The sequence below is a fragment of the Neofelis nebulosa genome, chromosome 11 (genome assembly GCF_028018385.1).
Source record: "Neofelis nebulosa isolate mNeoNeb1 chromosome 11, mNeoNeb1.pri, whole genome shotgun sequence".
Taxonomy (NCBI): domain Eukaryota; kingdom Metazoa; phylum Chordata; class Mammalia; order Carnivora; family Felidae; genus Neofelis; species Neofelis nebulosa.
In genome coordinates, this window is record NC_080792.1 from 50,206,703 (window position 1) to 50,222,936 (window position 16,234).

Sequence of the window (16,234 nt, forward strand, 5' to 3'; positions counted from 1 at the left end):
ATGCATTGTTTTGTTATATACCTGAAACTAACACAATAGGTCGGTTATATCTCAACTGGAAAAAATTTACTTCAGAGCTACAGTAACTAAGACTTTGTGGTACTGACATAACCTCATATAGATCAGTGAACAGAATAGAGAGTCCAGAATTAAACCCATATGATTATGGGCAATTGATTTTTGATAGGATTACCAAGACAATTCAGTAGGTAAAGAATGGTCTTTAACAAATGGTGCTGTGACAGTTGGATATTCACCTGCAAAGAATGAAGGTTTTACTCCTACTTTGTACCATATATAAAGTTAACTCAAGATGGAATGGAGATGTAAATGTAAGGTAAAACTGTAAAACTCATAGAAGAAAACAGATCTAAATCTTATGGTTTTGGATTAGGTAGTGGTTTCTTAGATATGACACATAATCACAAACAACCAAAGAAAAATAGATTCGTTGGACATAATCTTAAAGACTTGTGCATCAAAGGACTCTATCAAGAAAATGAAAAGATAAATGACAGAATTGGAGAAAATATCTGTAAGCCATGCATCTGCTAAGTCTCATATCCAGATAAAGAACTGTTACAACTCAATAATAAAAAGAAAAATGACCTAATTTAAAAAATGAGGAGGGGTGCCTGGGTGGCTCAGTTGGTTAAGTGTCCATCTTCGGCTCAGGTCATGTTCTCTGGGTCGTGGGTTTGAGCCCCATGTTGGCTTCAGTGCTGACAGCTTAGAGCCTAGAGCCTGCTTCAGACTCCGTGTCTTCTTCTCTCTCTGCCCTTCCCCAACTTGCGCTCCATCTCTGTCTCTCAAAAATAAATAAAAACGTTAAAAAAATAAAAATTAAAAAAAAATAAAAAATGAGGAAAGGATTTGAATATACATTTCTCCAGAAAAGAAATACAAATGGCCAATAAAACTCATAGGTCATGAAGAGACCTATGAGGTCATGAAGAGATTCTCACCTGATTAGTCATTAGGAAGATGCAAATCAAAAGTACAATGAGATCACCACTTCACACCTAAAAGGATGACTAAAGTTAAAAAAGATGGTAATAGGGGCGCCTGGGTGGCGCAGTCGGTTAAGCGTCCGACTTCAGCCAGGTCATGATCTCGCGGTCGGTGAGTTCAAGCCCCGCGTCAGGCTCTGGGCTGATGGCTCGGAGCCTGGAGCCTGTTTCCGATTCTGTGTCTCCCTCTCTCTCTGCCCCTCACCCATTCATGCTCTGTCTCTCTCTGTCCCAAAAAATAAATTAAAAACGTTGAAAAAAAATTAAAAAAAAAAAAAAGATGGTAATAAATGCTGACAAGGATGTGGAGAAATTTGAACCCTCATTCTTGGCTGCTGGAGATGTAAAATGATACAGCTGATTGGGACAACAATCTCTAAAGTTAAATACAAAGTTACCATATGGTCCATAAGTCCTACTTCTTGGTATATAACCAAGAAACCTATGTTCACACAAAATCTCATTAGAATTGTTCATAGCATTATTCATGATAGCCAAAAAGTAGGAACAGTCTGTCAAACATTCATCAACTGATACTAAACAAAATGGTATATTCGTGCTACAGAATAGTATTCAGCCATAAAAAAACAAACCAGGCATTACTGATACATGCTATAATGTTATTTGAACTTTGAAAACATGTTAAGTGAAAGAAGCCAGTCACAAGATGCCACATGTTTTGTGATTCCATTTATATGAAACATTTAGAATAGTTAGATCCAGAGACACAGTAGATTTGTAGTTGCCAGGGGCTGGAAGAAGAGGAGAATGGTGAATGACTTTTAATGAGCCATGATTTTTTTGAAGTCATGAATATATTCTGGAATTCGATACTGGCAATTCTTACACATTCTGAATATACTAAAACCTACAGGGGCGCCTGGGTGGGTCACTTGGATGAGCATCTGACCCTTGATTTTGGCTCAGGTCATAATCCCTGGGTTGTGGGATTGAGCCCTGTGTATTGGGCTCTGCGCTGAATGTGGAGCTTGCTTAAGATTTTCTCTCTCTTTCTCTTTCTGCAACTGTCCCCTGCTTGTACTCAACGTGCTTTCTTTAACAAACCAACACAACTCCTCCCCCCCCGCCCCCACTAAATTGTACACTATAAAGAGGTGAATTTTATGGAAAGGAATTCTATCTCAATTCTGAAAAGTTTAAAAAAAAATGATTTTAGAGTTAAAATATATTGGATGATATACAATCCAAATATTTTTTCTTCTCCTTTAAAAATTAAATTTTTTTATTAGAATGCACACATGCTCACACATGGGAGCTGGGTAGGGGCAGAGAGAGAGGAAGAGAAAGAATCTTAAGCAGTCTCCATTCCCAACATGGAGCCTGACATGGGGCTTGATCTCTTAACCCTGAGGCCATGATCTGAGCCGAAATCAAAGATGCTTAACCAACTGAGCTGTCCAGGCGCCCCTTACACATTTTAATATAATCAAATGTCTTATTTTACTTACTTATTTCAAGTTTATGTATTTATTTTGAGAGAGAGTGCACACAGCAGAGAGGGGCAGAGAGGAGAGACAGAATCCCAAGCAGGCTCTCCCCATCTGCACAGAGCCCAGTGTGGGGCTTGAACTCCCATTCTGCAAGATCATGATCTGAGTTGAGATCAAGAGTTGGATGCTTAACCAGCTGAGCCACCAGGCACCCTCATAATCAAATATTAATGATTAAAACTTGAGTACATTTTATTATAAAGTACTTGTGGGAAATCAGATGTACTCTTAAAATTCTCAGTTACTTTGTATCATGTCTTGTAAAATTGCTGTAGTAAAATATAAATGTTATTTTCGGTTTTTTGAAGTGGTCATTTTATATAAAGTTTAATTATTTTTGTTTTACTTTGATATTGGTTTCATTAGGATTATATTAATAAGTTAGCTCTGCGTTGCAGAAGTAGTATTATCAATTTGTTAACAGATGAGAGGGTACATTTCAGTTCTTGATGCAAGATTTTATTTAGGGGTTAAAAAGAAAGGGGGATTTATTAAGTTGTATGATGCTAGATTAGTGATGATTTAGCACGAAAGGGAAACTAAAATTGAAGTGGTCCTTAGAACACTAAATGAGTGATTGACAGTTACTGTAGAGTTGTAGATCAGTTTATCCCTTTTCTAAGGCAGGTCCCAACTGTCAAATGTATTAAGGTATTTAGAATTTGGGAGGAAGAGATGTTAAAGGAGATAATTCATCATTTTAAAAATTATAATTCTTAGTGCTAAAATAATGAATATGAGCTTTATTATTTTTTTGTTATTATTATACTTCTGGGGTTTAATCTTTGGTAAGTTTGGAGCTTCTCAGAAAATAAAAATTAACTACGATATGTGTTAGCTATTCCTGTATAAGAAATTGTTCTAGGAAACCAATTTGATGATAAATTATATTTTAAAAAAAAGGATAAGAGAAAGAAACTGCTCTAGAACTCAATGGCTTAATTATTCTTGAGTTAATTCTTGTTAATATTTAGTTAATTAATAATTATTCTTGATCACATATCTGTAGAGCAGCTATGGGTTAGGTGACTTAGGTTAGGCTTGCCTGGGCAGCTTTGGGTGTGGGTGGTCTTTATATCTCACTGTGGGTTGGGCTTAGCACCTCATGTGGAGTTAGGCTCACTTCTCCTCTTTGTGTTTATTCTGGGGTCTAGGCTGAAGGGTTGCCTTCATCTACCCGGTGAAACTCTTCTCATGGTGATGGCAGAGGTGCAAGAGGGCAAGCCCTGCTGCACAAAGAAATTTCAAACCACTGTTTGCATCAATTCTGCTAATGTTTCATCAGTCAAAGCAAGTTAGATGGCTAAGGCTATGGGTGCAGGGAAGTATACTCTGCTCACCATGAGGCCAAAGGAAGGCATGTGGCCAGGCTCACCATCAGTTGGGAAGGAAAATATTCTCCTTCTATGGAGCGAAGGTTTGGAGACAGTGATTATATTTGAAGATAAACCTAATCTCTTATATCTAATCTATTAAAAATGAGATATGTGATGCTTTGCATTGTCATTAGGCAGTTGTTTTATCTAGCTTAGTCTTAAGTTGTTTTAACAGATCAGTTAGTAGACAATAGTATTTTTTTTATTCTCATGTGTTTTAATAGATTGTTTTATTTTAGTTATAGGATTTTTTTAAGATTAATTCCCAAACACAAGAAGTTATCAGAAGCATCATTCATTGGAAATATCATCATTCAATTTAAAGAAACAGTGATATGTGATTTCTGTCTCAATAAGGTAAGTGGCTTATACTTTCATAAATTAGTGCCTTCCAATATGAATTAGTGTGCCAAATATACTTTCTATTTTCAAAGAAATATAACTTATATTTTAATTTTTTGACTAGGTTATACGTCTACATAGAAAACATTTGAGTAGGTGTATAGTGAAAAGTAAGCTTTTTTACACTTCTGACACTTGGTTTTGTAGTTTTCTTTCCCAGAAAGCTTTACTATTATATTTATTATTATACAACATTATTAATATTAATAATTATTAATAATATATAATAATTAATAATATATAATATTATTTCCATACCTATTATATACATAAATAAGCATATATTTCTATACATTTCCTTTCTCCTACTCTTCTAAAAAGCAGCTATTTTTACCCTGTTCAACATCTTGCTTTTTTTGGTTTAACGGTGTTTTTTGATTGTAGGTGTAGATCCATATCAGTTACTTACAGCACTGTTTTTTGGACAACTTTATTATAGTTTATATACAGTAAATTTCACTCTCAACCTGTACAATTTGGTGGATTTTGACAGATGTACACACTGTTAGAACCACCATTACAGTCAAGACACAGAAGATTTCTGTCACTTCCAAAAGTCTGTTTCTCCCTCTATCCCTGATCCTTGGCAGTGACTCATTTACATTCTATTACTGTAGATTACAGTTGACCCTTGAACAACATGACTGGTTCCACTTGTATGCGGATTTTTTTCAGTAAATACATTGAAAAATTTTTTTGAGATTTGTGGCACTTCAAAAAAACCCAGATGAACTATGTAGCCTAGAAATATTGAAAACATTAACAAAAAGGAGTCTCGTGAATGCATAAAATATATGTAAGTTATTTTATTATTTACTATCATAAAATATTGATATGTTATAAAAAGTTAAAATTTATTAAAACGTGCACGCACACAGACATACATTGTTACATTGTATCATTTGCTGTCAAAAGAAATGTAAACAGATGCAGTATTAAATCATAACTGCATAAATACTGTATTACTGTAATAATTTCGTAGGCACCTCATGTTCCTGTTGTGGTGAGCTCAAGTGTTTGAGTCTGCTTTAAACATCGTGTGATGCTAATCATCTCTGTGTGATTAGTCTCTCCAATAAGTTACATATTACAGTAAAAAATGATCTCGATGGTTCTTGCATATTTTTCATCGTGTTTAGTGCAATACTGTAAACTTTGAATAACACCATGGGACCCATACAGAGTGCTAGTAGTGATGCTGGAAGTGCTCCCAAGATGCAAGGAGAAGTCATGACATTATAAGAAAAATTTGAATTGTTTGATGAGTACCATTGATTTGAGGCCTGCAGCTACAGTTGCCCTCCAGTTCAAGATAAATGAATTTAGTGTAAGGACCATTGTAGGAAAAGAAAAGGAAATTCGTGAAGCTGTTGCTGTAGTTATGCCAGAAGGCATAAAACCTTGTACTTTTTGAAATAACCTTTTTATCTTGTATTGAAAATGCAGCTTTTATGTGGGTGCAGGATTGCTATAAGAAAGGCATACCTATAGACTCTATCTAATATGATCTGAGAAAACGCAAAGTCATTATATGACAACTTAAAGCAAAAGGAAGGTGAAGATTCTAAAGCTGGAGAATTTAATGCCAGCAAAGGATGGCTTAATAATTTTTGAAAGAGGTTTGATTTTTAAAATGTCAAGACAATGGGAGAAGCTGCTTCTGCCAACCAGGAGGCAGCAGATAAGTTATCAGATGCCATTAAGAAAATCACAGAGGAGAAAGGGTATCTGCCTGAACAGGTTTTTTAATGCAGACAAAAATGTCTTATTCTGGAAAAGAAAAATACCAACAAAGGACATTTATTACTAAGGAAGAGAAATGAGCTTCAGGATTTAAGGCAGGAAGGGATAGGCTAACTCGTTTGTTTTGTGCAAATGCAATTTGGTTTATGATCAGGGCTATCCTTACCTATAAAGCTGTTAATCTCCAAATCTTGAAGGGAAAAGAGAAACACTAGCTGCTGGACTTTTTTTTTTTTTTTTTTAAGTGATCTCTACATCCAACATGAGGTTCAAACTCACAGCCCAAGATCAAGAGTCTCGTGCTCTACTGACTGAGCCAGCTAGGTGCCCCAGACTTTTGGTTTACAACAAAAAGGTCTGCCTGGATAATGAGAACCCTTTTTCTGGTTTGGTTCCATCAATACTTTGTCCCTTAAGTCAGGAAGTACCTTGATAGTAAGATACTGCTCTTTAAAGTTCTTTTGATCTTAGACAGTGTGCCTGGACACCCAGAACCTCCTGAGTTCAACACCAGAGGCATCAAAGTGGTCTGCTTGTCCCTAAACACAACATCTCTGATTCAGCCTCTAGATCAGCCTCTAGGACCTTTAAGGCTCATCACACATGATACTGTATATAGAGAATATTTAAAATCTTTTTTTTTTTTTTTTCAACATTTTTTTAAATTTATTTTTGGGACAGAGAGAGACAGAGCATGAACGGGGGAGGGGCAGAGAGAGAGGGAGACACAGAATCGGAAACAGGCTCCAGGCTCCGAGCCATCGGCCCAGAGCCCGACGCGGGGCTCGAACTCACGGACCGCGAGATCGTGACCTGGCTGAAGTCGGACGCTTAACCGACTGCGCCACCCAGGCGCCCCGAGAATATTTAATGCTGTGGAAAAGAACCCTAATAGAACATCATGAAAGTCTGGAAGGATCACATCATTGAAGATGCCATTGTTGTTTATAGAAAAAGCCATGAAAATTATCAAGCCTAAAACAGTAAATTCCTGTGGGAAAAAAATGTGTCCAGAAGTTGCACATGACTTCATAGAATTTACAACAAAGCCAATCAAGGAAATCATGAAAGACATTGTGGATATGGCAAAAAATGGTGGGGAGTGTGAAGGGTTTTAAGATACGGATCTTGGAGAAATTGAAGAGCTAATAGATGCTACACAAGAGGAGTTAACAGATGACTTGTTAACAGAAGATAAACACATCTGAACCAATGCCAGAAAATGAAGATGTGGGAACAGTGCTGGAAAACAGATTGACATTAGACAGTTTGGTAGAAGCATTCCAGTTATTCAAGACTGCTTTTGACTTCTTATAGGATGTGGACCTTTCTATGATACAGGTACTGAAACTAAAGCAAATGGTAGAAGAAGGATTGGTATTGTATAGAAACATTTTTAAAGAGATGAGAAAACAAAAATGTCAGGCGGAAATTAGTGTATTGCTGTAAAGTTACACCAAGTGTGCATGCCTTTACTGCCTTCCCTTTCACCTTCACCTCTTCTGCTGTCCTTGAGACACCAAGACCAACCCCTCCTCTTCCTCCTCCTCAGCCTACTCATTGTGAAGAGTGAAAACAAGGATGAAGACATTTATGATGACCCACTTCCATTTAATCAATAGTAAATAATCATCATGGCATACAGTTAATAAACTTATCTGTTGTATGTTTGTCTTCCTGTGAAAATCTAATAACTTGTGGCAAGAACTGTATGAGACATTTTTCTTTCATCATCATCATTGCTTAAGTATTCATCGTATAGAAAATCATGTACAAGACTTGTATGGAAGTGGATAGCTTATCCTTACATAGGCATAAGGTGAGTGATATTTAATATGAAATTAATAATATGTTAGTTTTCTTACTGTTTTATAACTTTGCTTTCAAAGAATTACGTTATGTACTATATGCTTCTCTTATAATTGGAGAAACTGTATATTAGCCTATCATCACAAGTAAGTGATTTTTTAAAAAAATGTGTTTGCAGTGTTATGATATGATTGTAATACTGTATGACATAAAAATTATATAATGATTCATTAGTGTATATGCTAGGCCAGCATGAAGCAGCTGATCAGTTATACTAGGCTACTGTAAAGCAATTATATTGCTGCCTCATTAGTACACGAATTGTTATACCTATAAATAAGTAGGAATTTCTTTTTCACATTATCTTTTCATTTTTGATGTCTAGTGTTAGTGATAGCACATAACATTTACAGTGTTTTGTATCATTTAGGACAATATTGATGTAGGTTCTGACAGATGATTCATCTTGTAAAAGGATGTAAACTTATATCAATAAATGCAGTACTGTAAATTTATTTTAACATTTTATTTTCTCTAGTTTTATTGTAAGAGTACGGTATATAATACATACATATAACACAAAATATGTGTTAATTAACTATTATTGGTAAGGCTTTTCATCAACAGTAGGCTATATTAGTAGTTAAGTTTTGGGGTAGTCAGAAGTTATATGCAGATTCTTGACTGCACTAGGATTTGGCACTCCAACCCCTGTGGTGTTCAAGGGTCAACTATGGTCTACTTTTTCTAGAATTTCAAGTGGAATCCAACATAATGTACTCTCTGGGTCAAGCTTTTTTCACTCACCATAATGGTTGTGAGGTTCGTCATGTTGTTCCAGAAGTTTGTTCTTTCTGTTGTAGAGTAATTTTCTATTATATATTGATATATCAATCCATTCACGTGACCTTTGGTGGTTTTTTTTTTTTTCCCCTTCAGATTTTGGTTATTGTGCATAAAGCTGCTTTGAAGATTTTAGACCATGGGTTTTTACATGGTCATATGTAGAATGAATGGGATTCTTGCCTAGAAACCATCTTTGTCTACCTCAAAGATTTTGCCTTTGTTTTCTTCTTGAACTTTATAGTTTTGTACTCATTCCTGTGATCAATCTCAAATTATTTTTGTGGGTTGTGTGACGTAAGGGTTGATTTTTTTTTTTTTCCTTCTTTTCTATTTAGATATCCGGTAGTTCCAGCATCATTTTTTCAGCATTTGTTTCCCCATGGATTTGTGTTGGCACTTTTGCCAAAATCAATTGATCATAAATGTATGGGTCTATTTTTGGATTCTCTATTCTATTGATCTCTGCTTCCTTTATCAGTATTACAGTGCCTTGATTACTGTAGATTTGTAAGTCTTGAAATTGTATAGTTATCAGTATTCAAGAAAATCTTTCTTAAAAAAGGCTTTGATCATAGTATATAGTTTCTACATTTCCATGTAAGGTTTAAAATCAGGTTGCCAATTTCTTTATAAAAAGACTGGGAATTTTGCTTGGACTTCAGTTGACGTGATTGCATGGTGTTCTGTTGGGTGTATATAATTGCATCAATTATGTAAGTAGCTTATACTGATGCCTGTTTGTTGGAGTGTTCAGTCTATTGATACAGTGTTGACAATTAATTTTATATTTATTTGTGTCTTTGAGCACTGGTGCATGTGTATCTGTTCTATAAAGTGCTGGAAATGGAATTGTTTGAAATTTAACATTTATAATTTTGATAGATACTGCTTGATTGTCTTGCATAGACATTGAATTATATGCAATAATGTGAGACTACCTGTCACAAACCTTTGCCAGGACTATGTTGTTAAACTTCCTGATCTTTGGCCTGATAGTTGAAAATTGGTATTTTGTCTTGGTTCTAGCTTACATTGTTATGTTACTATCATACCAACCATGTGTGGTTTCTTTCCTGTGAATACATTATAGTGATTACTGTTTCTTTTTCTTGCCGGAGTATTTCCCCAATTTCGTCTCTCAAACCTGTCTTCTGAATTTTGTGACAGGGTTTGAAAGTCTTTCCCACTGTGAAAATAAATATTATAATTTCCTACATTTAATCTGTTTATGTTTTAATTCTTAATTAATTTTTAATGGTTAAATGTTTTCTGGAAAATACCTCACTCTTAACCATAATTGCCCAGATGGTTTCCTAATTGTCTTGACACCAACCGTGTTATTTATTTATTTATTTATTTATTAACTAAAAAAAAATTTTTTTAATGTTCATTTAGTTTTGAGAGAGACAGAGACAAAAAAAGACAAGAGTGTGAACAGGGAAGGGACAGAGAGATAGGGAAACACAGAATCTGAAGCAGACTCTGGGCTCTGAGCTGTCAGCACAGAACCTGACATGGGACTCAAACCCATGGACTGAGAGATGGTGACCTGAACTGAAGTCAGGCGTTTAACTGACTGAGCCACCCAGGAGCTTCTGTCTGTCTGTCTGTCTGTCTGTCTATCTGTCTATCATCTAAATTTTAGTTAGTTAAATACAGTGCAATATTGGTTTCAGGAGTAGAACTCAGTGACTCATCACTTATATACAACACGCAGGGCTCATCGTAACAAGTGCCCTTCTTAGTACCCATCACCTATCTACCCCTCTCCCACCCACCTCCCTCCATCAACCTATAGTTCTCTATCATTAGGAGTCTCTTGTGATTTGTTTCCCTCTCTTCTCTCCCCGCTCCCCTTCCCATGTGTTCATCTGTTTTGTTCATTTTTTTTTAATGTTTGTTTATTTTTTGAGAAAGAGACAGAGCGTGAGTGGGGGAGGAGCAGAGAGAGGGGGAGACAGAATCCAAAGCACACTTTAGGCTCTGAGCTGTCAGCACAGAGCCCAACACAGGGCTCGAACTCACTAACCCCAAGATCATGACCTGAGCTGAAGTTGGATGCTTAACCAACTGAGCCACCCAGGCATCCCTCATCTGTTTTGTTTCTTAAATTCCATGTATGAGTGAAATCATATGGTATTTATCTTTCTTTGATGGACTTACTTTATTTAACATACTATGTTCTAGCTCCATCCACGTCATTGCAAATAGCAAGGTTTCGTCTTTTTTTTTTTTAATTTTTTTTTTTCAACGTTTTTAATTTATTTTTGGGACAGAGAGAGACAGAGCATGAACGGGGAGGGGCAGAGAGAGAGGGAGACACAGAATCAGAAACAGGCTCCAGGCTCCGAGCCATCAGCCCAGAGCCTGACGCGGGGCTCGAACTCACAGACCGCGAGATCGTGACCTGGCTGAAGTCGGACGCTTAACCGACTGCGCCACCCAGGCGCCCCAGCAAGGTTTCTTCTTTTTGATGGCTGAGTAATATTCCATTATATGTATACACCACATCTTCTTCTTTTTTTTCCCCACCTTCATTTTTTTTATTCTGGGCATGTGCTTTGCTGTATCTGGACTTCTGGCATTGCAAGCAGTACTCAGTGCTCAGTACTCAGTTATGTGACGATTGGAGCTGTTTCCTCTGGGATAATGGATTGTTTCTTAGCATTGAATAATTGGAAGGAAGTATAAGGTCATGGAATTCTAAACCATCCCATTCCTATCCCTCCAATCTGACGCTAGATGATGGTTTCAGCACCTTGAACTTTCCCCCTCACTGAATTATATACATAATCCAACTCCTCACATGTTGTGGAGTTTTTAGGATTGCCAGGTGAAATGTATGACTTTTATCTTCTTCTTTTCTTTTGGTAATGCTGAGACCATGGGAAGAACATTTAAAATCCATGTTCATTTTATGTAGAAGTTCAAGAAGTTCACATTTAATATACATTTTCTTTGCACAGTCTTTATATGCAGAGCTGATTCCTAGTACTTTCAGGCCTCATACCATCTATTTTTATAACATCTGTACCTGGGTAGGAAACAGCTTAGCACTGGTATGTTACTGTAAATCAATAGGGGAAGTGGAGGTTGTTGTGAGATAGGATTCAAACTGAGTAGGTACTTGGAACATTAAAGTTCAGAATACTCAGTTTGGGGGGGAAGACCATAGGTGCGTAATAAATTATGTACAGTCCATCTCTATTTTTCTGCTTTACATCCAATTACCAGTGATATTTTCCTCCCTTACATGCATTTACTTTAATAACTACCCTAATGTGTTTGTGCCTGTCCTTGAAAATATATTTACCCTTGTAAAATATGTAGCAAACTGAAACATAGAAATACAAAGAGATATACAACATAGTACACAAAGTATTACTGAACAACTCAATGAATTAAAAAAAAATCCAAAAAACTTAGTAACTACTGTCCAGACCAAGATAGAGAATATTAACACCACAGAAATCTGTACTGTGCTCCATCTCAATTTTTACCTCCTACAGAGATAATTACTATATGACTTCTATTAACATTGATTGGTCTGTCTTTCTTTCTTTTTTTTTTTAAATTTAAACAAGTTGGATCTTCCTGTGTTTAATTTTTCTTATCTGGTTTCCTCATTCAACATTGTAGTTATGAGGTTCACCTTTTGTTATATACAACAGCATTTTGTTCTTTATTCATTTCTGAATAGTATTCTAGCATATAAATTTATTTATTGAATCTAGTTTCAATTTTTGGCTATTGCGAATAATGCTGCTAGGAACATTCTTGTACTTGGATATAGTCATTTCAGTTTAAAAGTTAGCAATGATTGGAATTGCAGGGCCATAGCTTAGGTCTACGTTCTGCTTTAAAAATTTTTTTTTTTTTACAGAGAGAGACAGAGCATGAGCAGGGGAGGGGCAGAGAGAGACAGGGAGACACAGAATCCGAACCAGGCTCCAGGCTCTGAGCTGTCAGCACAGAGCCCAACACGGAGCTCGAACTCACAGACCATGAGATCATGACCTGAGCTGAAGTCGGACGCTCAGCTGACTGAGCCACCCAGGCGCCCCCTATGTTCTGCTTTAGTAGATACTGTCAAACAGTTTTTCAAAATGTTTGTACCAATATAAAGACCAAAAGCAGTGCTTAAGACTTTTTGTTGCCCCAACATCTTCTTTAAAAAAAAAAAAAAATTTAATGTTTATTTATTTTCGAGAGAGACAGAGACAGAATGTGAGTGGGTTAGGTGCAGAGAGAGAGGGAGACACAGAATCCGAGCAGGCTCCAGGCTCTGAGCTGTCAGCACAGAGCCCGACACGGGGCTTGAACTCACGAGCTGACTGAGCCACCCAGATGCCCCAGCACCACATCTTTATCCATTCATCAGTCGTCAGTGGAGATTTGGGCTCTCTCCTCAGTTTGGCTATTGTTGATAATGCCGCCCTAAACCTTGGGTTGCATATACCCCTTCAAATCTGTATTTTTGTATCCTTTGGATAAATACCTAACAATGCAGGTGTTGGATCGTAGGGTAGTTCTATTTTTAGTTTCTTGAGGAACCTCAGTGCTGTTCTACAGAGTGACTGCACCAGTTTTCATTCCCCCCGGCAGCCCAAGAGGTTTCCCCTTTCTCTGCATTCTTGTTAACACCTGTTTTTTCTTGTGTGGTTAATTTTAGCCATTGTGACAGGTATCAGGTGGTATCTCATTGTGGTTTTGATTGGTATTTACCTAGTGATGAGTGATGATGAGCATCTCTTACTGTGTCTGTTAGCTGTCTGGATGTCTTCTCTGGAAACGAGTCTATCCATATCTTCTGCCCATTTTTTAACTGGATTATTTGTTTTGTGGGTGTTGAGTTTTGGTAAGTTCTTTATAGATTTTACATACTAACCCTTCATCACATATATCAATTTGCAAATATCTTCTTCCATTCTTTAGGCTGCCTTTTAGTTTTATTGATTGTTTCCTTTGCTGTACAGAAGCCTGTTATCTTGATGAAGCTCCAGTAGTTCATGTTAGCTCTTGTTTCCCTTGCCTTTGGTGACACACCAAATGTTGAATAATCTTATCTTCATTAATTTGGAAGTAATTAGATTCATACTACCTTTGTATGTAATAACTTGCTTCATGCACTTGAGCCTATTTTTGGCGCAAATCTTGCATTACTCTCCTGTTTATCGATGTGTGGGAACTAAATTGTTTTTCTTTTTTAAAAACTTTTTTTTTTAAATGTTTATTCATTTTTTGAGAGACAGAGCATGTATGGGGGAGGAACAGAGAGAGAGGGAGACACAGAATCTGAAGCAGGCTCCAGGCTCTGAACTGACAGCACAGAGCCCGATGTGGGGCTCGAACTCACAAACCATGAGATCATGACCTGAGCCGAAGTCGGATGCTCAACGGACTGAGCCACCCAGGTGTCCCGGAACTAAATTGTTAATTATTACAACTAAGTGACACAAATCTACACCCATTACTTTTTTTTTTTTTTTAAGTGTTTGGAATTCTTTTTTTTTTTTTTTTTTTAAGTTAATTTTTTGAGAGATAGAGCACAAGTGGGGCAAGGGCAGAGAGAAGGAGAGACTGAATCCAAAGCAGGCTCCATGCCATCATCGCAGAGCTGGATGCAGGGCTCAATCTCACAAACTGTGATTTCATGACCTGAGCCGAGATCAAGAGTTGGCTGCCCAACTGGGTCACCCAGGCGCCCCATACACCGCATTACTTTCATTTTTTTTTTTAATGTTTATTTTTTGAGAGAGAGACAGAGAGAGAGAGGGACAGAGTGTGAGTGGGGGAGGGGCAGACAGAGAGAGGGAGACAGAGAATCCAAAGCAGTCTCCAGGCTCCGAGCTGTCAGAACAGAGCCCTATGTGGGGCTCAGACTCACAAGCTGTGAGATCATGGCTAGAAGCGCAACTGACTGAGCCACCCAGGCACCCCATACCCCATTACTTTCTAAGTTGATTTGTGTATGTGTGTTGTTATAAACTGGTATGTGATATTTTCTTCTAATAGGTATTTCAGCTAATTGTTATTTAAAACTTTATTTAAAATTTTTTTATTCACCTTAATGAATTGACATACTAATAATTTTTTTCTTTTCTTTTTTTTTTTTTTTAACGCTTATTTATTTTTGAGACAGAGAGAGACAGAGCATGAACGGGGGAGGGGCAGAGAGAGAGGGAGACAGAATCGGAAGCAGGCTCCAGGCTCTGAGCCATCAGTGCAGAGCCCGATGCGGCGCTCGAACTCACGGACTGCGAGATCGTGACCCGGGCTGAAGTCGGACGCTTAACCGACTGAGCCACCCAGGCGCCCCAATTTTTTTCTTTTTTTGCCCTGCAAGTAATAATTTGCACGTATAATATATATGTGGTCAAGATTTTTTCCCAGTCCCTAGAAGCTTGAGGGACATCTTTTTCTCCTCATGATATACTTTATAACATTCTTTTTAAATCCATTGTGCTAGGTGTTCTGGGCCCTTTTAATCTGGCAACTCATTTCTTTCTCTTTTTTTAATTATTAAGAAAAATTTTTTTAATGTTTATTTTTGAGAGACAGCAAGTGCAAGTGGGGGAGGGGCAGAGAGCGTGGGAGACACTGAATCTGAAGCAGGCTCCAGGCTCTTAAGCTGTCAGCACAGAGCCCAACACAGGGCTTGAGCCCACGAACTGTGAGATCATGACCTGAGCTGAAGTCGGACGCTTAACTAAACCATCCAGGTGCCCCTGTTTTTCTCTTTTCTTTTCTTTTTTTTGGGGGGGGGATGGAGGGATGAGGAGATTATCCTGGTTTTTCCAGGTGGCCCAAGGGTTTTTTTTTATTATTATTTTTTAAATTTATATCCAAGTTAGCATAATATAGTGCAACAGTGATTTCAGTAGATTCCTTAATGCACCTTACCCATTTAGCCCATCCCCCCTCCCACAACCCCTCCAGTAACCCTTTGTTCTCCATGTTTAAGAATCTCATGTTTTGTCCCCCTCCCTGTTTTTATATTTTTGTTTCGCTTCCCTTGTGTTCGTCTGTTCTGTGTCTTAAAGTCCTCATACGAGTGAAGTCATATGATATTTGTCTTTCTCTGACTAATTTCACTTAGCATAATACCCTCTAGTTCCATCCACGTAGTTGCAAATGGCAAAGATTTCATTCTTTTTGGTTGCTGAGTAATATATACATATATTCATGCTTCTGCATGTCGCTGTCCAGTTTTCCCAACACCATTTGCTGAAGAGACTTTTTTCCATTGGATATTCTTTCCTGCTTTGTCAAAGATCAGTTGGTCATACTTTTGTGGGTCCAATTCTGGATCCTCTATTCTATTCCATTGGTCTATGTGTCTGTTTTGTGCCAATACCATACTGTCTTGATGATTACAGCTTTGTAATACATCTTGAAGTCTGGGATTGTGATGCCTCCAGCTTTGGTTTTCTTTTTCAAGTTTGCTTTGGCTATTCAGGCTCTTTTTTAGTTTCATACAAATTTTAGGGTGGTTTGTTTTAGCTCTGTGAAGAATGCTGGTGTTATTTTGATACAG

General features: G+C 37.3%; 1 protein-coding gene across 7 annotated transcripts in view; it reads left to right on the forward strand.

The window, feature by feature from the left end:
- Positions 1 to 16,234, forward strand: part of ESCO1 (establishment of sister chromatid cohesion N-acetyltransferase 1) — a 76,014-nt gene that overhangs the window by 18,768 nt on the left and 41,012 nt on the right. For 4 of the 7 annotated variants that reach the window (XR_009251031.1, XR_009251032.1, XM_058692538.1 and 1 more), the window contains exons 1-2: positions 6,288 to 6,653; positions 6,895 to 7,861. The gene's annotated coding sequence lies outside the window, so the exon portion shown is untranslated. Of the gene's footprint in view, positions 1 to 4,136; positions 4,255 to 6,287; positions 6,654 to 6,894; positions 7,862 to 16,234 lie in introns of those variants that run through there. The other 3 variants (XM_058692534.1, XM_058692536.1, XM_058692537.1) reach the window with 3 other exon arrangements.